At 42.0% G+C, this 25,798-nt stretch overlaps 1 protein-coding gene across 1 annotated transcript in view; it reads right to left on the reverse strand.

The window, feature by feature from the left end:
• The window catches only part of UNC5A (unc-5 netrin receptor A), a gene marked incomplete at its 5' end in the record, with an annotated part of 105,650 nt that overhangs the window by 79,032 nt on the left and 820 nt on the right, over positions 1–25,798 (reverse strand). The window lies entirely within an intron of this gene.

The raw sequence follows: 25,798 nt of genomic DNA on the forward strand, positions 1-25,798 counted from the left end.
AAGAATGTGCATGTGTATCAATTTAAGGTTCCATCAAACTAAATAGCAGGTAAATTCAGTGTGCAAGGGCATCTTAAACACTAATTTAACACTTGCTGCAAAGTTCGCTTGTAGTTTAGAACATAGTACAGCATGAAATCACAAACTCTGCTACCTGGCAAAAGACATACTAGTGGTGGCTCGTACATGTCTGGCAATGGAAGGAGCTAAGAATTGGGAGCATGAAGATTCACAACTAAGCAGTAGGTATTTGGCTAATGGGAAGATGAACTGACAGCAGTTAGAATAATCAGGCTCCCCAGCAAAGGCAATTCTAGTCTTCCGTGTGTCATCCAGATATCCGGGACTATAATCCTATAATCCTTATCCAGCAATAACTAACCTAGAGGACAGCAGGTTGAGGAAGTCTGTTACGTTTCCTCAGGCTGCTGTTTTACTGAGAGGGAGAGTTAGTCTTTCTCAGTTCTATTTTAATCCCAAATGACTACACCATTGCCTTCTCCTGGGATCTTCTTTCAATATCCTAATCTAGTCTCCAGAGCTGGGATCACCCAGGATTTTCGTATCCTAGTACTAACCATACAAGCCACAACTAACTTTTTTGGCAATATCCAAAGTTGGCAAGATGCTGTCATCAGTTGTCCTGTCTAGGCCATAGCACAGGTCCCCTATCTCTTTAAAACTTAAAAAAATGTGTGCCACAGTAGACTATGTTTACAAGCATCCTACATCAAAACCAGGATGCAAATTACATTTTTGGCTTAGGTCAATGCATGAACCCAGCAATGAATTAGCCTCAAAAGGTGATGATGAGAAAATGTAGATGTTTAATCAGCTGTTATTGAAGAGTCTAAATCATACTCATCAGTATACAAATATTTAGAACAGTCTGTTTTGTTCACATTGTTTTTTGGACTTCTGGATTTAAGGAAAGTTATGATTAGAGGAATCTGCTTTCTACTGAGACAAAACTTGGACTAGTCCAGGGGTAGGAACCGAATTTTCAGTCTAGGACCACTTTCCTTCTGGAGAAATTGTCCAAAGCTACATGCAGAATTAAAGCCCTACCTGGCAAACCTTTTGTAATAGTTTTCCTATCTCCATCCTTCTCTGGTTTGGCTGCCTAGAGAGAAAGATTAGTCTAACCAGAATGCAAACTTATTATTTCCAGAAAGCTTTTGAAATTAGGATAAGGGCAGCAAGTGCCCAGGCCCTGCTTAATTCTAACATATACCAGCTTTTCTGAATTCTGTTTTTGGTGGGATGAGCAGTTATATAAATTAGATAGACAGAAAGACAGACAGACAGACAGATAAGACAGCAAGCAAACAAACACTCAGCAGTTGCTCTCATACATACATTAACTTCCAGTGGCCTCCCTTTGATGCAAACTGAGGGGGAAAGTATGGCACAGTGTCTGTTAAACTGCAGATCTCCTGACCTAATAAATAAATAACACTTTCTCCTTCTCTTCCTCTAAAATTGCTCGTAGCTCAGGCAGGGCAGATCTAGGAAATTCCCCCCCCCCATCCCAAATCTTCTTCCAAACAGCTTGACAGAATCAATTACCTGAAAGGAACTTCAAGGATCAACCCACTTCTTGCTTTGATGCTTCAGGTGTAAGAGAATAATATACTTCATGGTAACCATGAAATCTTCTGGCATATTTAATATGTTTGTTATAGATAAGCTTTTGACAATTATAGTCCACTTTATCAAATGCAAAATTGCTGTGATCTTTTGGCCCACAGTGTTTGTTGTTTTACTAGCTAGATATACTCAATCTTAATGCTATTTGATTGGCATTTATTTACCTCAGTTGTAAAAGTTATAAATTAAGACAATTCTGTGATTTTTTTATACACTGCCTAAAAGTTCCACTATTTCCCTAGGCATACAATTCAATTGTCCAATACCCATTGCATTTCCCCTAACAGTTGACTTTATCTACCTTCCTACTGCTTAAACCTATTTCCCCATTCTTTTCTATGTAGTCTTTCAAATAATTAAAGATAGTTATAATTTGGCTGGTATTCTTTCTCTAATTTTCTTCAATGTTTCCTTATTCATCCTGCATTCCAAATCACCTATCATCTCAATTACCTAGCTTTTAATTCCTCTAGTCCATCTTGTCTCCTATTTTCTGCTACCGGTAATTTTGTTGTACTAATTGTGAATGGACATAGAAGGCTGCAGCTGCAATTAATCCAGTACCAAATCAGTTATTTGTGGAAAATAGCAATGCAGGTGATATTTTCTTTGTCTCTTCAGATTGAGATCTAGTATTATGTGCATTTGTGTCCTTTCCCCAGTGTTATCTTCCAATGACCATATTCCTTGATGAACTTCTGGACATCTGAGGGTTCAGATACATTCAGATTTTGCTATTGGTTCAACATCTGACATTAGTCCTCAAAGGACAGAGAAACTTTTAAACAAGGCAGGCAAACAGCTAGCTTTACCTGAGCTACTTCTTACACACTTTGGTTCTCTTCCAGCCCAGCAATCTCTGTTGAAAATACTTGAACAGTCTCCCCATCCTCAAACATTTGAATAAATAAAATATATCCCATATGTGTTATGTTAATTAAAGTTACTTATGGACGTATCATTGGTTTGCCTAATGGAGTCAAGAGTTGGAGGAAATAAGAACCCCACCTTTAAGAGGGGATCCTCCACATCTGCTTCTCTAGCTTCCAAGTACTCAGCCACATAATCCCACAAGCAAAGAATAGCACAAAAAGGAGAACACCAGCACTTGTAAGAATTTGCTTTCATTCATAAAGGATTGTGTGTGTGGGGTGTTCTAAGACAGACATGTCAAACACAAGGCCCGGGGGCCGGATCCGGCCCGCGAAGTGGTTTCATGCGGCCCGCGAAGCCATCCTGGAAACAGTGAGGGAACGGCCCCCACTGCCTTGGCCCTGGCCCAGAGACCCTCCTTCTGCTAGAGACCCTCAGATCTGTCCCACTCCGGCCCAGGCCCCCATAGGCACCCTTGATGCGAACGATGTAGAGCTGGCCACGCCCACCCAGTAGGCCATACGCACTCTAGCCACGCCCACCCAGTAGGCCACGCCCACCCTGGCCATATCCACCCGGCCCCCTGAGGGCAACCGCAATGCTGATGCGGCCCTCAATGAAATTGAGTTTGACACCCCTGTTCTAAGATAATCAGCTAGGTTTGCCATTTGAGAAAACTAAATTACTGCTTCAGACTACTGCTGTTAAAAATGGTGAGTGTTTCATCCCTCTAGCAAGTGTGTAAAAATTCTTTCAAATTGCACAAGACGGGGAGAAAGCAATGTTACTATCTCATTTTTATGTCATCTTTTCTCAGAGTACTAAAGGCAACATACAAGGAGATCAATCCTTGTTTTATTCCCATAACAACTACCTTTGAGATAGATTGGGTTGAGAGAGAATGCCTGGCTACTTAAATTTATTTACAGATTTGATATTGCTTTGCATAGTGTATAGTGAACCCAAAATTTTAAGCTTGGAAGAAGCAAGAAATCTCTTATGAGGAGCCTAAGAGAATATGTAGGCATCAGATGAGCCCATTTTTTTCGTCTAGTGATTAAGAGATGAGGCTAGAAACTAGGAGACTGTGAGTTCTAGTCCCACCTTAGGTATGAAAGCCAGCTGGGTCAGTCACGCTCTCTCAACCCAACTTATTTCACAGGTTTGTTGTGGGGAAAATAGGAGGAGGAAGGAGTATTGAGTGTGTTCATTGCCTTTAGTTATAGATGATGGTGATGATGATGATGATGATGATACAATGTAAATAAATAAATTTTAATCTGAATTTTCCACTTTAAGCAGTTAACAATATCACCGTAATTACTCAATACAATGATGCTTTTAATATTCATATAGCTACATTCCATATTGCACCCATAATAATACAGAGTCTCTGTCAAGTATTTGAACGAACCCTACATGACAGCCAAGAAATATATACTTGATATATCATAGTGACAGTAAATAAGTCTTACTCATTATTGCTAATGACACTGGAATGCAGTACTGATGGGCATCCAGCTAGGCAAATACAAGAACCCTGGGATATGCCAGCTGGAATTGTCAAGCACCAATTCTACCTGGGCAGAGCTCCAGTGACTTAGCAGCCAAAGACCGACTGGGCTTGGCAAGCTGTGACTGGTGTCTCTCAGCCACTGGGAACTGAGGTTAGCTAAGGCAGGATGAATTGGCTAACTTTTCGCAGGATGTTAGCCCAATACTCCCCAACCTAGCCTCTTCCTAGCTGCATTAGGATGACAAAGTGTTGGTGGAAAATGTGAGGGATGAACTCCTAATAGTGAACAGGGTTGATGAAACTATTTTAGTAATGCTCCCTGGTAAAAACAAAGTGTGACCAAATAGGACAAGGCAGAGGACTGAAGGAAAACGAACAAACTTTCCTAACCAATGCAGTGCTAGGCTGCATTAACAGAGGAATAGAATCAAGATCGTGTAAAATGTTGATACCACTTTATAATGCCTTGGTAAAACCACACTTGGAATACTGCATCCAGTTTTGGTCGCCAGGATGTAAAAAAGATGTTAAGACTTTAGAACAAATACAGAGAAGACCAACAAAGATGATTAAGGGGCTGGAGGCTAAAATATAAAGAACAGTTGCTGGAATTGAGTATGTCTAGTTTAATGAAAAGAAAGACCAAGAGTGACATGATAGCAGTGTTTCAATATTTAAGGGGTTACCATAAAGAAGAGGCAGTCAACCTATTTTCTAAAGCACCAGAAGGCAAGACAAGAAACAATGAAGGGAAACTAATTAAGAAGAGAAGCAACCTAGAACTAAGGAGAAATTTCTTGACAGTTAGAACAATTAATCAGTGCAACAACTTGCCTCTATAAGTTGTGGATGCTCCAACACTGGAAGTTTTTAAGAAGAGTTTTTAAGACCATTTGTCTGAAATGGTCTACGGTTTCCTGCCTGAGTAGGGGGGTTGGACTAGAAGACCACCAAGGTCCCTTCCAACTCTATTATTCTGTTATTCCCAGAAATGGTAGTGAGGAAGTGGAATTATTATTCACAATTTGGTTGCAAGGCTGCCAACAACCATAGAAATGTACAGTCTCACACTCACTTTATTACTTAAGTACTCAACCTCTCTCTAGGCTGTTCAGACTATTGAGGGATGCTCGACTGAATGCTCTATCCCTCACTTAAAAATATATGAAGATTCTAGATTAGTCTTCTTCCTCTCACATTCTTCTTTGTAAAGAGATTCAGTCATGGAGTAGCACTGACATATAACCCATGCCTGAAGCGGTATAGACCGGAGACAGATAGATCACCTCTGTGAAAGGAGGCTGATGTTGATAATGGGGCCCCATAGAAAGTGGCATTTGAACAGTTACAGCACCGAAGTGGGGTTTTCTCCATTCAAGATCTTTGAAGTATCTTAATAAAAGCCCTCCTATGGCTTAAGTATTAGGTGGAAGATAAAAATACTGGAGAGGTTTTCTATAAAAACCCTAGCATTTCTGTGGGAGAGACAGGCTGACTCAGCCAAGAGGTAGAGCAAGGACTGATTACAGCCTTCCACAAAATTAGAATGCATTTCCCATTATCCATGTTGGCAATGCTAGCTGAGATGGTGGGAGTTATAATCTACTTCATTGGGAGGAACCAAATTGGGTAGGACTGTGCTACGTTTTCCCTCTTAAACTAGAGTGAGGCAGGCAATAGAGTTTAGAATGTTTCTGCCAGCATACACAGCATGAAGAAATAAGACAAACTCACAGGAGATAAAGGAAGGGAAAAACAAGATTGAAATTTTCTCTCCGTCTGCTAATTTTAATCAGTCTCTACCCAGGAAAAGAAACCAGGTGTTCTAACACCCACTCCCCATTGCACTAACCTCTGGAAAGATTTTGTATTTACGCAATTTTTTTTTAAAAAAGGTGTTTGGTATACATAGCAAATAAAAAAAAAACAAACTACTGAACTCTGCAGAAAAAAAAAACATTTTTGGAAGTGAGAGAAACCCCAGGAAAGGTCCTGACTTAGCTCTGGTTCAGCGGACCACTCTCATGAAATGCCTTCCGATGCCAGTCTGAAGTCCTTCCTTCGTTATGCAGTGATGTTAGAAGTTTACACCAGATGAGGCTGGGGTGTTAAAAGGGGAGCACTGAACCAATCCCCAATATTCCAGACTCATTGAAACGCAGTGGGATGGACTTGCCTTAATTGCCAGGTAGTAAACTACTATGACCTTGTTTTACTTTGAACTGTACTGCCAAATCAAGAGTTGGAGCACTAGAAAGAAAGGACAGATATAATAATTGCTTTCTTGGCCTGTGATCATTTCTGCCACATTTTGGTGGCACTAGGGAACACAGAGGGAACTGGACAGGGAATTTACATCCATATTTATTTATTTATTTATTTATTTATATTTAAATTTATATACCGCCCTATTCTCGTAGGACTCAGGGCAGTTTACAGGGAAAATTAAAAGTTAAAATACATCATATACAATTAAAAACGATTAAAACTAAGATTAAATTAATCCCTGAACTTAACTAAAACCCCATTAAAAATTAAAACCCCTCAGTCTGGGCCAGACAACTCAAAAAACCAAGTTTCAAGTCCCTACGAAATGAGCGAAGGTCGGGGGCGGTCCTAAGCTCCGTGGGAAGTTGGTTCCAAAGGGCCGGCGCGCCCACAGAGAATGCCCTTCCCCTGGGGATTGCCCGTCGGCATTCCTTAACCAGCGGTACCCTAAGAAGGCCCTCCCTGTGGGAGCGCACAGGACGATGGGAAGTTGATGCCGGCAGCAGGTGTTCCCTTAGATCAGGGGTATCAAACTCCATTTCATGGAGGGCCGCATCAGCATTACGGTTGCTCTCAGGGGGCCGGGTGGGTATGGCCTGGGTGGGTGTGGCCTACTGAGTGGGCGTGGCTAGAGTGCGTATGGCCTGCTGGGTGGGCGTGGCCAGCTCTACATCGTTCGCATCAAGGGTGCCTATGGGGGCCTGGGCAGGAGTGGGACAGATCTGAGGGTCTCTGGCATGAGGGGGGGTCTCTGGGCAAGGACCAAGGCAGTGGGGGCCGTTCCCTCACTGTTTCCAGGATGGCTTCGCGGGCCACATGAAACCACTTCGCGGGCCGGATCTGGGCCCCGGGCCTTGTGTTTGACATGTCTGCCTTAGATAATCCGGACCCAAGCCATTTAGAGCTTTATAGGTCATTACCAGCACCTTGAATCTCACCCGGAGGGCAACCAGAAGCCAATGCAGCTCACGGAGGTGTTACATGGGAGTATCGGGAAACTCCCATAACAACTCGCGCAGCTGCATTCTGCACCAGCTGAAGCCTCCGAGTGGTCCTCAAGGGCAGCCCCATGTAGAGAGCGTTGCAGTAGTCTAGCCGGGAGGTCACAAGCGTAGGGCATCTTGGTCCAGATAGGGCCGCAACTGGCGCACCAGACGAAGCTGGGCAAAAGCCCCCCTGGTCACTTCTCCTATATGATCTTCAAAATTGAGCCATGAATCCAAGAGGACGCCCAAGTTGCGAGCCCAATCGATGGGGGGTAACACCTCACCCCCCATCATTAGTGGTGGAACAACCTGGTTTATCTGAGATGCCGATATGCACAGCCACTCAGTCTTGGCAGGATTGAGTCGAAGCCTGTTTCTCCCCATCCAAACCCGGACCGCTTCCAGGCAATGGGACATCTCGTCGAGTGCATCACTGGTTTGGTTCAGGGTGGAAAGAAAAAGTTGGGTATCATCAGCGTACTGATGATACCCCACCACGAAACCATGAATGAGCTCGCCCAGCGGTTTCATGTAGATGTTGAACAGGATGGGAGAGAGGACCGACCCCTGAGGGACTCCACAAACGAGAGACCTCGGGGCGGACCTCTGCCCTCCCGTCAACGCCAACTGTGAGCGGCCCAGGAGGTAGGAGGAGAACCACCATAAAACGGTGCCTCCCACTCCCAACCCACTGAGACGCCGCAGTAGGATACCATGGTCGATGGTATCGAAAGCCGCTGAGAGATCTAAAAGGACTAGGACAGAGGAACATCCCCTGTCCCGAGCCCGCCAGAGATCATTCACCAGTGCAATCAATGCCGTCTCCGTGCTGTACCTTGGCCTGAAACCTGATTGGTACGGGTCCAGATAATCAGTTTCCTCCAGGAACAGAGGAAGCTGATGCGCCACCACACTCTCAACAACCTTCGCCAAAAAACGAAGGTTGGAGACCGGACAATAGTTATTTAAAACAGCCGGGTCCAGGGCAGGCTTCTTGAGGAGGGGCCTCACCGCCGCCTCCTTCAAGGCAGCGGGGAAGATACCCTCCTTCAAGGAAGCAGTTATTACTGCCTGGAACCAGCCTCGTGTCTCCTCCCGAGCCGCATAAACCAGCCAGGAGGGGCACGGGTCCAGTAAACAAGTGGTGGAGCTCAGTCTCCTCATAATCCTGTCCACGTCATCGGGAGAAACAGGGGTTAAGAGTAAACATATTGTCTGAATGAATTAGGAATTCGGGAATCTGGGTAGCGCACGCACACACACACACATCTCAATGCTTTTCCAAAAGGCCTTAAAGATCTGGCTGCTGTCAGCCCTGGATTAGGGTGGTTGGATTCACCATCTTGTTATCTGCTTTATATTTTCTTTCTTTCTTTCTTTTTCTTTTTTCTTTCTTGTCTGTCTGTCTGTCTGTCTGTCTGTCTGTCTGTCTGTCTGTCTGTCACATTTATGTAGCTGCCCATCTTATACCATTGTCTGGGCAGCTCTCCATCATCTTCTATTTGGATGGTGTCCAAAGAAATAGAGAAAAACACCTTGAGATATTTTTAATGCTCATTGTTGGGAAGAAAGGTGTCTTTGGGCTGAAAGAGTGTTTGCTGGCACCTGGCAGATATGGTGTAGAGTTTAGGACTAGATGCTTATATGCCTGAATCTGAAAAGAGAGAAAGACCAACAGAAATACAAACACTGGACAGAAGTAGTATAGCTGCCTAAGGAAGGTTATTCAGTGTTATCCCACCAGTGCAGAATTGACGCTAAAAGGCTAAGAATGAGCTGGAATTGGCAAATAATGCTAACCATCAACGAAAAAGAGCTTCTTTAGATATGTCCAAAAGAAAACAAGCAATGCATTGGTTACTGCAGCAAGATGGCAAAATGCTAATGGGTAACAAAGGAACCTACTATTTTGGCTCAGTCTTCTCAGTGTAGAGGATACAACTGCCAGATGATTAAGCTAAAGAGGAGGGATTGAAGAAGTATGATCAAGGGATAACTATTGACTTTGAATTAATTTAAATCTCTGGCAGCAGGTAAATTGCATCCTAGTATACTGAAAAACAACTTGCTCAGAGTCTTGCCAAACCTTTACATATAATCCTGGAGAACGAGCAACGCCAACCTTATCAAGCCATCGCTGTTTAACAAAAGGAGGAACCAGGGAGTGATAGACCAGCCGACCTGATGTGGATACCTGGGAACGGGACAGTAAGAGCCCTTCAACAAGGGATTTAATCTCCGAGAAAGGTAGTGAGGCTGGGCAGCCATCTGCTTGGATGCTTTCACTTGGATTCCTAGCCAGAGCAATATTAGAATAAATGGCCCTTTCCATCACTATACTTTTGTGTAAATGCCTTTGTGTAAAAATAAAAAAATTTATTTTTTTTTAAAAAAAACCACCCTGAACTGTTACTTTAAATTTTTATCAGCATCTTCCTACCCATGAGGGTTCTCCCTAGTCCTTTTACAAGGCAAATTTTGCTCTAGAGTTTCTATGCACTATGTATGATCCAGCCACATGGTCACCCATCTATCATACCTGGACTAAACTGATCTGGCAGGGGATCCTGGCTGGCAGCGCTGGAGATGAGCCCACTAGTCTGACTGAAGCCAAAAGCAGCAAAGGGGTGGGATGATAAATCAACCATGAAGAGTTTTATGTGAAGCTGCTCATTTTTACACACATTAATCATTTTGCAGCTTGAAGCAATCTTCTGGAATTCTACACCAAACAACTTATGAAATACCTAAGGAATATTATTTTTCCCCCTTCACTAGGAAGCACAATTCACATTAACTTTCTTCTACTTGGTGCTCTCCTGGTGTACTGGACTGCAACATTCAGTTACAGGAATTAAAGTCCAAGGAATGTGTGAGTCACCAGGTTGGGGAACACTGATTTACATGCTGCTGTGTTATGGTTTCTATCACAAAACTGCTTCCTTCTCACTGACATCTGTAATGTGTTAAAACTGTTTTTACAAAGAACAAAGTCTTACACCAAGATCATCAACATTGGAAAATGTGAACAACTATATGTGAAAGCCTCATGCGATTTGGTGAGACCAGCGGTTGATTGGAACAAGTGAACAGCAATGTTCATGCAAGAAGGCTATATCAAACGAGATATAAAATTCTTGTCAAGCGATTCAAAAGCTGGATGAGCTGAGAGGAGAAACGGTACAATTTCTATGTTATCTGTCCCAGGAGAACTTATCAAGAAGGTGTACAATCTACTGAGGTTAAAAACAGGGGCCTCGGTTTCATAATGAGATATGTCAGGGCTGAAGCCCCTTTACTGAGAGTGTAGGATAAATTAGGATATCTGCAGTGAGAGAAAGGTGCTTTCTTCATGTTCAAGAGATGTTCATTATTAATTTTCAGGATTTACCATCTTCCTGGGGGCTGAGCCTTGGCAGAAATATAGAACATTTTTCTGATTCATTTCTGACCATTTCTCCACTGACATATATTTATTATTGAATAGTATTTTTATTTACTATACATACAACTCAGTGCAGAACAAGACTTTTACTGTATGTGCGTAGGGATCCATGCACATATAAACTTACACACACATGCTGTATACACATGCATATAAACATACACAGGGCTTTTTTTGTCATAGAACACCCAGAATGGAGTTCCGGCACCTTGTTTGGATGGAACCTTGTAGGGTAGGCAAGGCAGGTTGTAGGACATGTGTGAGTTCTGGCACCTTTTTTTTAGAAGAAAAGCACTGAACATGCATAACTTTCATTACTTGGGATATTGGCAACTTTGTCAAAGAAGGCACCTTTTCTCAATGCTCCACTGCTTCACACCAGCAGGAATGCCTTGGAGCGCTCTGGTTCAACAATAATAAAGAAACTGCTTGCTCTTTTCTCTCACTCTTACTCCTCATACTCACATACACACACCCATTCCCTGCTGCCAAAGAGTAGGCTGAGGAAGCCAAGCACAGTTGTCCTCAGGAGGCTGAAGTGGGTTCCCAGTTTCCAGCCTCATGCTGTACTCTCAATAAATGATAGGGCCAAGTGCTGATTAAGTCTGCGATTGTTATAAATGAATTTGTCAGTGGCAGTTTTGCATCACAATGGAATTTAGCTAATTAAGTATTTCAGCTGATAACACGTCTGCCATTACATGCAATTAACAAAGCACTAGAGGCTGGAAAGATGTTTTACCACCCCTTCCTGCCAAATGTAGATTTCCAGAGGTGAAGTGGGGCCATAGAAGACCACCCAAGACCCCAACCTGGAGCTGTGTTCAGCATGGTACCTCAACCTAATCTGAAACACCCCATTTCCAGGGAAAGAACATGTATCCTTATGAAGAAATGTACCACTGGGCATACAGGAGGGAACATTGTTCCAATGAGGAAGGGTTGACTGATCTTCTGACTTGAAGAACAACTTAAGAGTCTAAGGTACATGCAAGCAAGTTAAGCTGTTCCCAAACTTAGGCCAGGGAAGAGTTGTTAAATGTAGAGTCTGTGCCACTTAAGTTGGAGAAGCAGTGGATTCATTTTGCCCAAAAACCTTGATGTAGAGTTCTTGTTTTTTATCTGAGCTTGGTTGTTTGCTTGCAGACATTTCATTAACCAACAAGGTAACATCAGTGCACTGACGATGTTACCTAGTCCTGGGTAATGAAATGTCTGTAAGCAAACAACCAAGCTCAGAGAGCAACAAGAACTCCACAGTTCAGCTCTGAGCTACATATATTCTATTCTATCTCCTTAATCTGTTTCTATTTTATATATGGAGCCTATTTATGAAGAGAATGCAATTATGAAATATCTCACCTGTGGTTTGAAGTAAGAAATTCTATGTGTCGTTGTATCTGCATTCATTTTCAGATCTATTCCATTCTGTTTATGCACTAATAAGGGGGGGAAAATCTGCACAAAATTCTAACTAGGAAGAGTTGCAAACATGAAGATTGCTTTCAAGATGTACATATTTTATATTTTTTAAAAAGTAATGATTATTCCAAATGGCTAGAAAGTATAGCAACATCATGCCACAAAACATTAAAAATGGGATGCACATGCCCTTGGAAGAGACAACACATGATGGCTTGTGGCTTTTTCTTTGTACAATGTCTCTGGGAACAATCCTGCTTTCCAGTCATTTGGCAACAATGACTGTTGTTTGAGGGATTTTAGAAATGCAATGACAGTTATAAACTGATTACATAAATAATAAAAGGAGTATAACATTTAAAAGGCAGTCTCAGAACATTTCTTAGGCTGATCTCTAAAGAGAATTACGTTCTGGCCCGACACAATAATATAAAATGTGTATTTGGAAGGGAAGAATGAAGTGCATCTTTTAAGAATTCTTAATCTGAAATGGCACAAGCATAAGAGACAAGATATTTTGCCACCTGAGAGCTCCAAAATATTTATGACCCAAAGGGAGCCATATTCCAGTTTGTTTCTTACTGACCTTCTTTAAGCCAATTTGTTACTAAACATGACGTGACAAACTTCAGTGGATAGATTTACATGATTACATTTTTCTTACAAAAATACATCCTGTGCACGGAAAAACTGTCAAGGCAAACAATCTGCTATACCTGTTGTAGCTGTATGGCCACTAACTATAATTATCCCTGCCTGGACTTCTTACATTTCATTTCCCTCGGATTACTCCATCTACATTTTCTTTCTTAGGTCTAATCTCAGGATGCCTCTGATCTAGTCCACAAACCACTGTGCCATAATACTGTATAAGATGATTCAAGATTTTTTCCCCTTAGTTTTGTTCCAATAATCTAACATGACTATCCTGCACAAATTAATTTTCAGTGAACAAAGATAATTTCTAAAGAGACACAACCTCTACCTAAGATAAAAAGCAAGCCTCAGCTACGATGCCATTTCTCTGCAAAATGATGATGGCAATATGGAAGAGAGTAGTACTTCAGTATGGATGAGTAGTACGTGAATCCTGGATAGAGAGCACATAGCAAAAGAAGCAGAGTAAGAACAGCACTATGAAGCATGAAAGCCAATATCCCAAATCCCACGGTGATAACGGATGAAAGTTCCCCACTGGCTGCTGCGCCAGATGGACATCAGAAGGCAAGCTTTTTTTTATTGAAAAGTTTTACAATACATTTTTTAACAAAGCAAAACCCCTCCCCACCCCCTCCCCTCTCCCCAACCCCTCCCTCCCTTCCCCCTCCCTGACTTCCCAGAGCTCAATACAGGGTATAAAAATACAATCATAATCTACCTTATGCAAACAACAATAAACTATTACGTCTATCGCACTTTAACTCTTATAAACTAACTACAAGCAATGTAAATATCACATCAATACTTATTCAAATGCTAGGTGAAACTTTTTAGTCCCATATTTATTCTGGATATAATCAATCCATCTTCTCCACTCCACAATGTATCTCTGTTGCGACTGGTCTTTCAAATACGCTGAAATCTTTGCCAGAAGGCAAGCTTTTTGTGGGGAGGGAATAGTGGCAAGGAAGCTACAAAAGCCCACCTCCCACCGCCAGTTCAGCTCCCTCGTTTGGCACAAAGGTCCTGGTTCAACGCTCAGCCGGTAGAAACTTAACACAACTCCCCAGTTGTCGGGGGAAAAGGCTGCTTCTTAAAAGACCAGGTGGCAGCTCGCTTTGGTAACATCAACACAGAGGAGAAAGGGCATTGGGCTAATTGGAGAATCGGCAGCGGGATTCCAGGGAGTTCAGCACAGAAGCCGTTAACAACTTCCCAACACACAAGGGCGGAACTGGGCGCCGGCAGGCGCGCGCGCGGTCTGTTGGGTATTTCGTCCTCTTGCCTCGCTCGCTCGCGTGCGCGCTTGCTTTCCTCTTGTTAGCGCAATTGCTCATTACGGGCAGGCCGCCCTCGCTAATTGCTGATCTGCATCCTGAATCCAGTCTTGAGAGACCCACTTATTGCCCTGATTAATGGCAGATGCTTCCCGGTCGTCAGGCATCAGCCGCGCTGCCGTAGCAACCGCTCACCTCAGCAGCCATTAGCTTACAGCCACTTCCACCTGTCCCAGATTTAGGGCCGCGGCAGATTAGGTGGAGAATGAGGGGTAGCTGTGGGACTTGCTGTCAGAGAAAGGAAGAAGCCGAGCCCGCTGCTGGCCAAGAGGGCGGGCAAGTGGGGAGCGAACGAGTTTAGGAGCTTGCCAGCCTATTTGGGCACTATTTGGGCATGCACAAGTCGTGGAGGGAACGGGTGACGGGGTAGAAGGGCTACGCCTCGCAATGTCCCCAAACGCAGCCGTCTCTCCTCCCCCAGCGCCCCTGTGAAGTAGCACTGCAGCAGGAGTAGCTCCAGGAGGCCGAGCACATTCTCTGCTTCTCCTTTAATTGCGGCTGAGGATCAAACGCTGGGATTCAGTAGTCTGGAGTCTCAAGGTCACCCTGAGTCCTGGGCTCTCCAGCTGCAGCTAGGAAGGGGAAGGAAAGTGAGGAGATTGGTGTTTGTGTGTGTGTGTTGTTTTGCCCCATATGTGGACTAGCACAAGGAGGAAAAGGAACTGCTTTTTCTCATACTGTCCATCTCACTCTAATAGTGCCCCTGTAGTGTAATATAACCTCCGAGTTACATTAAAAGGACTTGGAGTAATATAGTAGATCTGGAAGACAGTTGTATTCCCATAGGCTTATTTCCACCGAGAGTTCCCCTAGATTTAACAGTCCAGAGGGCACAGGCTGCTAACTTGTTAACTATTTGCATATCCCCTTTCTTTTATCACCCTCTTCCCTAATAAAGGACATTCAGGCAAACTGATGATAGGCAATGAAGATATTTGTGAAGTCAGAAACTATTGACAGTAGGGTTAATGCATAACTAAGAAGTTCTTTAGTTGGTTTCTTCATACCCCTCATAATCCTTAAACCATAGCTTGTGATCTTCACAATGAATGCCTATTCAAAACAACAATGGCTACGGACAGTTCCTTTTCTAATGAAGCTCTTGACAAGGCCAAATCTGCCATAGGGCTCTATTTTAATTATTCTTGCTCGCTTTCCATCTATGTAAACATAAACCACACCAATAGCACACTAATGATTTTTAGTATGATTTTAGAGAACACTTCCTGATCCGAAGAATAGAGTAGAGGAAGGCCAGACTGGGATTAGACTTTTCTGTATCTCTCTGCTGCCATCATGAGGTTGTCCAGATATTTCTAACCCTAATGAGAACCTCATGACTGGTTACTTAAGAACTGTTGCTCTCTTCCTTGCATTGGCTATCTTACTGACCTGATAGGCCAAGAGAACTAATCATAGTCACAGGGAATGACCATAGGTGATATTTATTATTCCCCTTTCCATACATCTACTTCTCCTTTACACTCACAAATTATGCCTCTACCCAAACTCCTCCGTATAGCTCAATCAAAAGAAATATGATAGAACCAAAAGCTTATAAATACTCATTAGATCAACCTTGCCAACATTCTAGAGTGTAACCTGTAGAGAAAGGCTGCCCTAGGTTTATTCTGCAGATTAGGGCTCCCAGATCTGGGCTGCAAAATTCCAGACAAAGAGCAGATAGCAGTGAAGAGTCAGATTTCTGTGTCTCTGCTCACATGTTGTGATTGTCCAACATTTTGCAGCCCACACCTGATAGTCTTAGTGAAGATGGCAGAACATGAAGTGTCTATGTTTCTATGATAGTGTTCTATGAAGTGTTATGTCTCCTGGAACCTATGACCACCTCAATTTGAATCTACCACTCGTGATTTCATTTTGGGTGGATTTTCAGCATTATGTGCTGATCACAAATCTTTAGACTGTCCTCTCCAGGCCTTATTAATACAGAATTGATCCCTTTTGTTCTGACATTGGCAAATGCCCAAACTCTACAAATGGTCTTTTTCAGCCCAGAGCACTCTGGCTTAGCTTTAGATTCTCACACTGTCATTTATACTGAAAATGCCAGTGGGCAGCCAGAGTGACTGGAGATTTTTTTCCCTTTCTGAGCCCTCTTTAGCCTGCATCTGGATGTGCCATGTCATTTCTATGAGTTAAGTAGCAGATCTGCTCTCAGATCATCCCAAGGAAGTTTTGGATACCTTTGGCTATCTTACCTTTCCCCCACTTTTCTGTCCATAATGCAAACCATTTACCCTTTGGGAATAGTTCTGTAATGCAGGGACAAATGAAAGAAAATCCAAGATTCAAACAGGATTAGCACTTGAAAGGCCCTCAGGCAGTCAGATCGATTCAAGCCAAGAAGACAGGAGAAAGTTCAAAACAAAGGCACACATGTTTGGAAATACCACGTGATGCTTCTGTTCTGGGAGTGCATCATGTCAGATTGCTTGTGGGAGACCATATAGGTGAATACTCTCCAATTCACATAGTTACACACAGAGTTTAAAAGTAGCACGTCATAAGGGTTTCTGCTATTTTCCTGGCCCCAAAAGCAAAATTTTTTGAAATAAACTAGACAACCTGTGTCCCACTGGGTCATTGTTTCAGAGATATTCCCTTGCCTAAACAGAAAAACAAAATGACCATGAGCAGGCAAAAAAGCATGGGAGCAAGGATGAATCCTGACTTCCTGCTGGCTTCCCCATTGAGTTTCTTTGTGGAAATTTGGCAGAGAGCATTAAAAACCTCCCTTCCTAGCTAGTAGGAAATGTCTTGAAAATGAAGGTCATGTGTCTACAGCAACAGAAGCATTGATGTAGCTATAATTTCCCCAAATTTAATTCCCTCTGTACTCATGGATCCTGGATTTTGGACACATTCTGTAAGTTAGCCCATTTAAAGTCCTTGGTTCAAAAACTGTTGCCTTATGATGCACCCTTTTGCCCAGTTAAAGGTAGTATATACAGTAGATGATGAAAAGTTGCTGCCTTCACAGTCTGCTTAAAAGAACTGGCTGTTGTTTGAATGCTGTTGTCTGATTCATCATCACTATTTTTATGTATACTCTTCTGTTCCAGTTTTCCATGTGCAAAGAGGTTTGTTTTCTGGGAGCATTGAGACATAATATTACTGTACATATTACTGATTAGTTTGATCTGTGATACATATCTCTACATGGTTGAGTTGAGAAACAGCCTAGACCCCAAACTGGAGTTGAAAGATCACAGTTATATTCATATAATTTGCCCAAGAATTGCTTAATATAATGGGCTAGTTCATACAACATGCTAAGGCAATGGCTACATTCCCAAAACACCCTAAACATAACTCCATTTTACCCTATGCTAATAAAACTATATGAGCCAAACCACCATGTAGACATATAAATAAATTGAATGATGGGCCTGGATTAGCATTCATTAGATAAAATCTTTCCCCAAACTGAATGTGATATCTGTGTGTGTGTGTGTGTGTGTGTGTGTGTGTGTGTGTAAACGTATGTATAGTTGAGGCCATGAATGAAATTAATCCTTAATATTGACTGATAGTTAGATAGTTCTTTGTTGGCTGCTTGATCTAGATGTAGGCATAATGTAAGGGGGGGCTAGAGGCTTTAGTGAGCTGCTACATTAGCATAATTAGCAAAGAGAATGAAGGAATTGTGATATCTTAAAGAAAATAATAATGAAGAAAAGTTTTTTAGATTACTAAAATTGACTAAAGAAGTACATGAAAGAGATTTTTAAATTAAGAATAGTACTGTATTGGAAAATTATATAGAACTAATCTATTCCTTCCCTTCTCAAAGTAGTGAATTTTTTATTCACCCAGATTAAACTATTGGCAAGTAGACTCATTAGTTAAGATATTTTATCTATGTATGTTATTATTAGCATATGAAATTTACTGTTCCTGTATGTGAGGATAGCCAATGACTTTATAACACAATTAGATAAGTTGACAGAGGGTAAGTCTATCAATAAATATTAGCTATAAGAAAAGCCAGGCAATTTATTTCCAACTGCCATGTGCCTGGAAAAAAACAAATCTCTATCGTAGCTTGTTTGCAAACATCTTATAGCTACAGCATTTCAGGTTTAAAGAGGTTAGATTTTTGATTGGGACAATAATTCTTATATTTTTATGTTGATATTTGCAATGATTCAGATCTAGGATGGCAGGAGTAGGTGAAAACACAATGTACTACTATTGGTACATTCTTAAAAGGTTGTAGAAAAACAACAGTTATGAGTGCAGATTAGGGTTGGGGGGTGTTAGTAAGATCAGAATGGAGAATCTTGGTTATACAATATCAGCAAATTTTAGCTAGAAACTAAAGCTATTGGCCAAATGAAATTTAGCAAATTTAAGTGTGCTTTCTGTGAAATAGGACAGATGCATTTGCTGCAGATATTCTCTCAGTGTTATCCCATTTTTCTTTACAAGGAAGCTTGTGTGAAATAGAACTCCTGCCTCAGTATTTTGATGAAATGGTGGGAAAAACTCCTGACTGAAAACTTGAGGAGCTGCTTGCAGAATATTTAGACCATACTGAACAGCTAGACTTAACATAAGGCTTCTTCCTACGTTCTAGTTTTCCTACTGTCTCAGGTCATTTATAGATCACAATCTTTGCCGGGAACTCTACACACTGCTATCTTCTGTAAGCCAGAGGAGGGGGGGGGGAAGAAACCCACTTCTTATGTTTATACTCTCCCCCACCCCAACAACTCTTTTTTTGCCTATGATTCATTTGCTAAAAAAATACAAGAATCAATGGACAAAGATAATGAACTGTTATCCTGAAGCTGTCTTTGACCAAAGGAATGTAAGGTTGGAAGATATTCACAGCTTCCTCGTGATATTTATGATGTCCTGACATGTACAGTATGAGTGAGACTCAATCCTAGTAGCAAAACTGAGGAAAACAAATTTGTCCATTGTCCATAAAAATAATTGTGTGGGTTATGGAGAGGAAGTGAAAGGAAGTCTTTAGCTTCACTACAGATTCTGATTTTGGAAACTTCATTTGTTTGGGATGGCTAGGTGAGAATGGAAAGGGAAGAGCTGCAAATTCGATTCTGAACCCCAAATTAGCATTTGCTGCTGCTACACCATCTTTACTCTGACTGTATACAGGTCCAAAAGTACAGACAGAACATGGTGAAACAAAGTGGCTCCTGGTTGGCTAAAGGAGTGAGATAAGGCTGCACACTTTCACCTGATTTATTCAACCTATATGCTGAATATACGTATATTAAGGGAAGCTGAACTGGAAAATTAGCATGGTTTTAAAACTGAGGAAGAAACATAAACAATCTGCATTATGCTGATGACACTACTCTGATAGCTAAAAATGCAAAGATCTGCAAGCTCTAGCAATAAAAGTCAAGAAGCGCAATTAAAAAATGGGAATAAAATTAAATATAAATAAGACAAAGCTAACGACAATAGGTACAACAACGAGCCTTAGAACTGACAAGATACTGAAGTGCCTTTTAGGATCCATCATCAACAATAAAGAAATAGGTAATCAAGAAATATGCCACAGACTAGCATTTGGTAGAATAGTTATGAACATCTTAGAAAAGATGTTCAGATGTTATAATACGTCTATACGTTCAAGCATCAGAATAGTGCAATAAATGGTATTTCCCATGGCATTTTATGGTAGCAAAGTTCAACTCTGAAGAAGCATGACAGAAAGAGTACTGAACTTTTGAACTGTGTTGGTGGGAGAAGACACCTGAGAATACCACAAAGAGCCAAGAAAACAAACAAATGGATCACTGAACAAATCTGCCCAGAGGTCTCACTTGAGACACAAATGACCAGGCTCAAATTATCCTAAATTTGTTCACATTGTGTGAAGATTTTTCATTCTGAAGACGGCTCTATGCTGGGGAAAGAAGAAGAGGATGACCAACAGCAAGCTGGATGGACTCAGTTATAATTGCAATGAGTGCACTACGGGGGAGAGCTGAAAAAAGAAGTTTGGGGACAGGTCGTCATGAAGAAAATGTATCTGTGGTCACTAAGCATCAACTGAAATCCTGGGAATTGTGTATGAAAAGCCTATAATAGAAGTATCCATTTTAAGTTTCCAGATATGCTTGTGGAAATCTTAGCATACAACTGCTGGAAGCGTCTGCTTGCTTTTCAGCTCTGCTTCACAGCATCGATCTGTCTCCTAGAAGTAAAGACGCAACTGGCCTTTTTATTTTCTTACTTCCCCATGCTTTTGATGGGAGGTGCAGCTGGCCCCAGCATGAACCAATAAGAACCACAAATTGGCTCAGTACTAGTTATCTAGTTATCTATCCCAAAGTCACCAGACGGTCTTTGGTTTTCACGTATGTTGGAAAGTAGGACTAATGAAAGATCTTACAGATCCTTTGTTCTGACAGGAGCTTCTGTTGTGAAAGAAGGCTTTATTGTATAAAGCAACAATGAGTCTAACAATTCCGTAGTGAGGATACTTCGGTGGTTATTTTTCCTCTCTGTTTGTACTAAGAGGGTACAGCATATTGGCAACTAATTTCTTGGCTTCATTTTGTTGGCCATCGGTCTTCAGCCATAGGGCTGTCCTTCTGCTTTTGTTTGCTGCACTAAAGTGTCAACTCGCATCAGAATTCTCTTTCTGTGCCATGTAGATATTTAGTGATCAAGTCACCCTTTACCCTTCTCTTAGAGAGACTAAACAGATTGAATGGCTTTGGTCACATTCGCAGCCCTCGAGTCATTCTTACAGAGTCCTTACAGATAAATCTCTGATTTATCAACACTTTTTTTTCCTTACCAATACATTCCTCCCTCCCCCCTCACCCCCATCCCCTGCAGTACTGTATAAGCACATCCTCTGGATGCGGTTTTTAGCAATGGCTTTTAATGACAGCCAGTTTGGTCTAGTGGTTATGGCACCTGGCTAGAAAGCAAGAGGTTGTGAGTTCAAAGCCAGCTGGGGTGACCTTGGGCCAGTCACTCACTCTCGGCTCAATTCACATCTCAGGATTATTGATGTGGGGAAAATAGGAGGAGGAGGGTGTGCTGGATCACTTTATTAGGAAAAATAATAAAGGTGGGAAACAAGCAGTTAAAAACTTCACTTTGCTATTCCTGATGCACAAGTCCTTGTTTATTTAAGGGATTGTTTTAGAGATAATACAGGACTATTTCTTTGCAAAATTTAAATACATTTAACAGCTCTATTATCAGAATTCTTGTTTCTCTTCCAAAGACTATTCCAAGAATCAAATGGTGATTGCAATACCTGTTGAGGTCTCTAAGGAACATTCTAGGTTAATTAGTCCACCATCAAAGATGCAGATTAGATTAGAATTAGAAAAACATTGCCTGGAACATTGGAAAGTGAATGAGGAATGATCCATCAAACTGTGTTTAGCCCAGGTAATTATGGAAACAAAGAGTGAGTAACATAGTAGAAGGTGATTCTATTCCTTGTGGAGGATTTGGATTAACAATTAAAATAGGCTGTTTTGTGAACAGTATAACTCCTAAATTTCATCTGTATTTTTCACAACTGACCCTTAGAGAACTCTCAGACAAGCCCAGATGCTTTCCTTCCCTTCCTTTGTGTATGTTTAAAGAATGGGAATCAACATATTCAACTTTGTTTTAACAGGCTGGCAGGTTTTATATCAGTTTCAGAGGAGACTGAAAGGGTTTATGCTGGTCGTCCCACAAGATGAGATGGCTAATCCAAGACACATTTGGCCCTTCGAGGCACTGGGAGAGAGACAATAGTACAGTACAAGATAACCCTCTTAACACCCATCCTTTTGGTGGATTACTTCAGAGAAATTTGTACTAATGAGCCAAATCTAGTTATGGATTATGGGAATTGTAGATTAACGCTTCAAGACAGTACTATTTATTTATTTTTTTTAATCCCATTTATATCCCGCCCTTCTCTGAAGACTCAGGGAGGCTTACAATCTAAGCACAAATCAAATGTGCTTAGCAATAGCATAGGGGGAAACTACTTTTGGCATGCCTCTATTTCTGTGATGCTGGCACATGAAGAACCATGAAAGCAAAGCTGAAATTCCTTATTTGTCTGAAATGGTATAGGGTTTCCTGCCTGAGCAGAGGGTTGGACTAGATGACCTCCAAGGTCCCTTCCAACTTTATATTATTATTATTATTATTATTATTATTATTATTATTATTATCATTATCATTATTATCATTATCATTATTATTAAGTGGGACCATCGTGGAGGTGGAGAAAGACCTGCCTGGCACTTTCCTTGTCTAGCTATAGGATTGTGAATGCTTTCAGAGTATAGTATTTGACTCTGAGGGGTCCTTGGTGCTCTCTGAACTTGGTTGTTTTCTTGCAGATGTTTCATTATCCAAACTAAGTAACAATATCACTGCTCAACAACCAGTCATTTCTGAGCTACAAATATTCTATTAGTATTTGACTCTGTTTGGAGTGTGTGTGTGTGTCTCCATGTGTGCTTGCTCAGGTAGCAGGATCCTTAGCAATAATTCCATAATAACGATTATGTGATCACAAATCAGGGATGGAGAATATGCCTCAGAGCTTTCCTCCCCAATTCTTCAAGTCCTTTCCCACCCAGAGAATACATTTCCCCTCAAACACCTTCCCCCATTGTTCTTTGGCCAGAAAAAGGTTAGATTCAAATTGTCTCCTGACCACAATAATTCTCCACGGGTGACTGAGAAAATATGCTCACTCTGTGTCTGAATGGGTTGTGAGAAATTTATGTGGGACATCTTCCCTGGGATTTAGAACAAGGAAATGAAGGCAAGGCTCTGTGTTACCAGATGTCACATATTTTTTAAAAAATGTATTCAGTTTCTACTTAGGAGGGAATCCTTTTTTGGAAGACACCAAGAGCCCTGCTTGGGCTTTCAGTTCATAGTATGGCTCCTTCCCAGAACTCTGCATAACTCTGCACTGACAGGGCAGCAACGGAGCAACTCTGTTGTTTTCCCTACATTGCATGAAAAGTGAGGCTCAATATTGTTTAACTTACAGCTAACTTAGGGTGCTAGGAGGTGAGGTAGAGGCATGCCAAGGCAGCTGTTGATGGAGAGGGCAACTCAAGCTGAACCAAGAAACATTTCAGGAATATTTCAAGAATATTCCAGAATATTACAGGATTCTGGCTTCCCCATACATGCCACACTGGGCTAACTTCCTAGAAGTTACCTCAGGAACAACTCAGGCATCCTTCTTTTTCTCTAACTGTTGCCTTAGGACACTTTCCATCTAAACTGACGTTGCCAATCAAAGCTACCTTTGTCTGGTGCACCTTTACTCAAAGGCCACTACACCCAAGATCAATATCAAGGCAAATCAATCACTCTTGAATATCCTTTAATTTATCTATCAGTCAGGGCAGCTTAAGAGAAACAAGGAGGGTTGGGGGAGGGCGGGGTTTGAGGCATGCTTGTATGATGAACAGGAGTTTAATTCATTTTAGTAACTGTGTCCTGAATGCCAAATGTTCTGGATTAAAAAGATAAGGCATTGTATTATATTAGTGATTGGGCTGCTCAGTTCCACGAACAAGCCTTGGTGACAGAATTGGGAAGGAAACTGGAATTAAGAGAGTGAAGAGTCACTGATTTCAATAAAGGACTGTTCGTCTGTTTGTTTGTGGAGAAAACCTGAGACAAGGACAAAGCGGATATGAGACCAAAAGGCACTTATGAGCATCCAAGGAAAGGGGTACTTGGGGCTACAGAGAGGTGGAATGAAAAGGAATTAGCCAAGCAGAGCTTAGTTCAGCTCCTACACTGTGCCTGGCTATGGCTGGCACTGTGGGTCTCAGAATAGCATAATATCTTGGGGGGGGGGAGGGCGGGAAAGGGGACAGTATGGAGGCATTTTGATTGGCCTAGATTCCTGTGAATTTAGAATAAAGCACAACTAGGTGGCTATATTCTGCCGCTGCCCACCCAACTGTGCAAATGGGTTAAATTGCCCTTCTCCAGGCCTCACATCCTGCCAGCAAGTCCAATCCACAGTCTCCTGGCAAGTTAGACACTGGCTGCCTTCAGCAGGGAACTAACCCCTTCTATGGCCTTCCTTGGGTGATTACGTTTCTGCACTGGCAGGCTTCTACCCCACCTCCCACTTTGCGGAGAGTTGGCTGGCTCCCTGCAGGCTGGCACTGCGATCAGTGGAAAAGAATGAAAAGACAAACAGTATCCACTTATGCTCCACTCTGCTGCCAGATCCTGTCCTCATCCTTCAAAGCAGCCTGTGGCATGTGAAGAGTTTGAAAAGAACCACTATACTGCTGTAAACTGTAATGGGGAGGGGGCTGTTTTTGCAGTTGGTGCTCTGTAGAGAGTGCCTGTTTTTACTGCCAGATGTTCTGCCTATGCACAGAGTTGAATGTTTCTGTGGCATGCTAGTCTGTGGGCCATATGGGACTGGAGGCATGTTGCCGAAAAGTGTTAATTATTTCTGGGAATATTTGCAGGATATATGTGTGTGTGTTCTCTCTGAGTTTGTGTGTGTGTGTGTGTGTGTGTGTGTGTGCAGGTATCTCTGCAATCTTATGCGCATGTATGAATGAACATTTCATTATCATGCAATAGTCCTATGTATACATTACATTTTGCCTATGTGAAGATCTGTGCATGCCGATACCATGTGTGGGATATGGGGTCTTGCTGTATGCTATCTCAGTCCCTGTAGGCATGCATGCATGTTTGTATGGATGGATGGATGGGTGTATAGTCCCTTAATTTTTGAAACATCCATTTACCGTAACCATCCAAAAAGCTTATGACACAATCTTTCCACCTGATGGTGTCTGATTGTGCTGCAATAAACAAATCCCAGAATTCTTGTTCAACGTGGCCAGTGGGTATTATGGGACGTGCAGTCCAAGATAGCTGGAGATCACCTGGCTGATCTGTTAGAAAGTGTGTTCAAAGAATGAGTTACAATATGACCTTGCTGCATTATGATGGAACTGTCATTTGGAAATCTTTCAGCTGTTGAGGCTTTCCCAGCAATGCCAGAGAGTACACCTGTGTCTCCTGTTAATTCTTTGGGACCCTGGTTGGGGAAAAAAGAGCTGGGAAAGCCATCTTGCTTCAGTCCCTTGCCTTGCACCTGACCTGCTGGTTGACCTTGCAAGGTCTCTACAATTTGGGATCCTCAGCCTACCATCTCCCTTCTCAAAATGAAAGCTTCCCATGGATTTGCAGCTGCTTTGTTGGTGTTACAGGCCGCACTGATGCTAGAACTAGAAACAGCATCAGAGTCTGGTCGTACCACGGCTGGCACCATGGGGGTCATTGCTATTGGAAAATGTGAACTTCTTAGCAAAGCTTCAAAGGAGACTCTGTTGCCCTAATAATACTTACCCGCCCCCCCTCAGCTGCACCCCTTCCCACAGCTGTATTTGTCTCTCCAGGATCCAGGATAGGGAATGTCACCATTTTGGGGAACCCATCACAGAATCAGTCATTCAGGCTAAGCAGTTTTACCTTTCCAGCTCTTTGCTTTCTCTTACTGTACATGCAACTGCCCTAAGAACTGTTCAAGTTCTCCTTCCATATTTTGCATCTCTAGAGGTTCCAGTCACTCTGCCGAGATCAGAGTGGCCATGCAAACTTT

The sequence above is a fragment of the Vipera ursinii genome, assembly GCF_947247035.1.
Source record: "Vipera ursinii genome assembly, chromosome: 2".
Lineage (NCBI taxonomy): Eukaryota > Metazoa > Chordata > Lepidosauria > Squamata > Viperidae > Vipera > Vipera ursinii.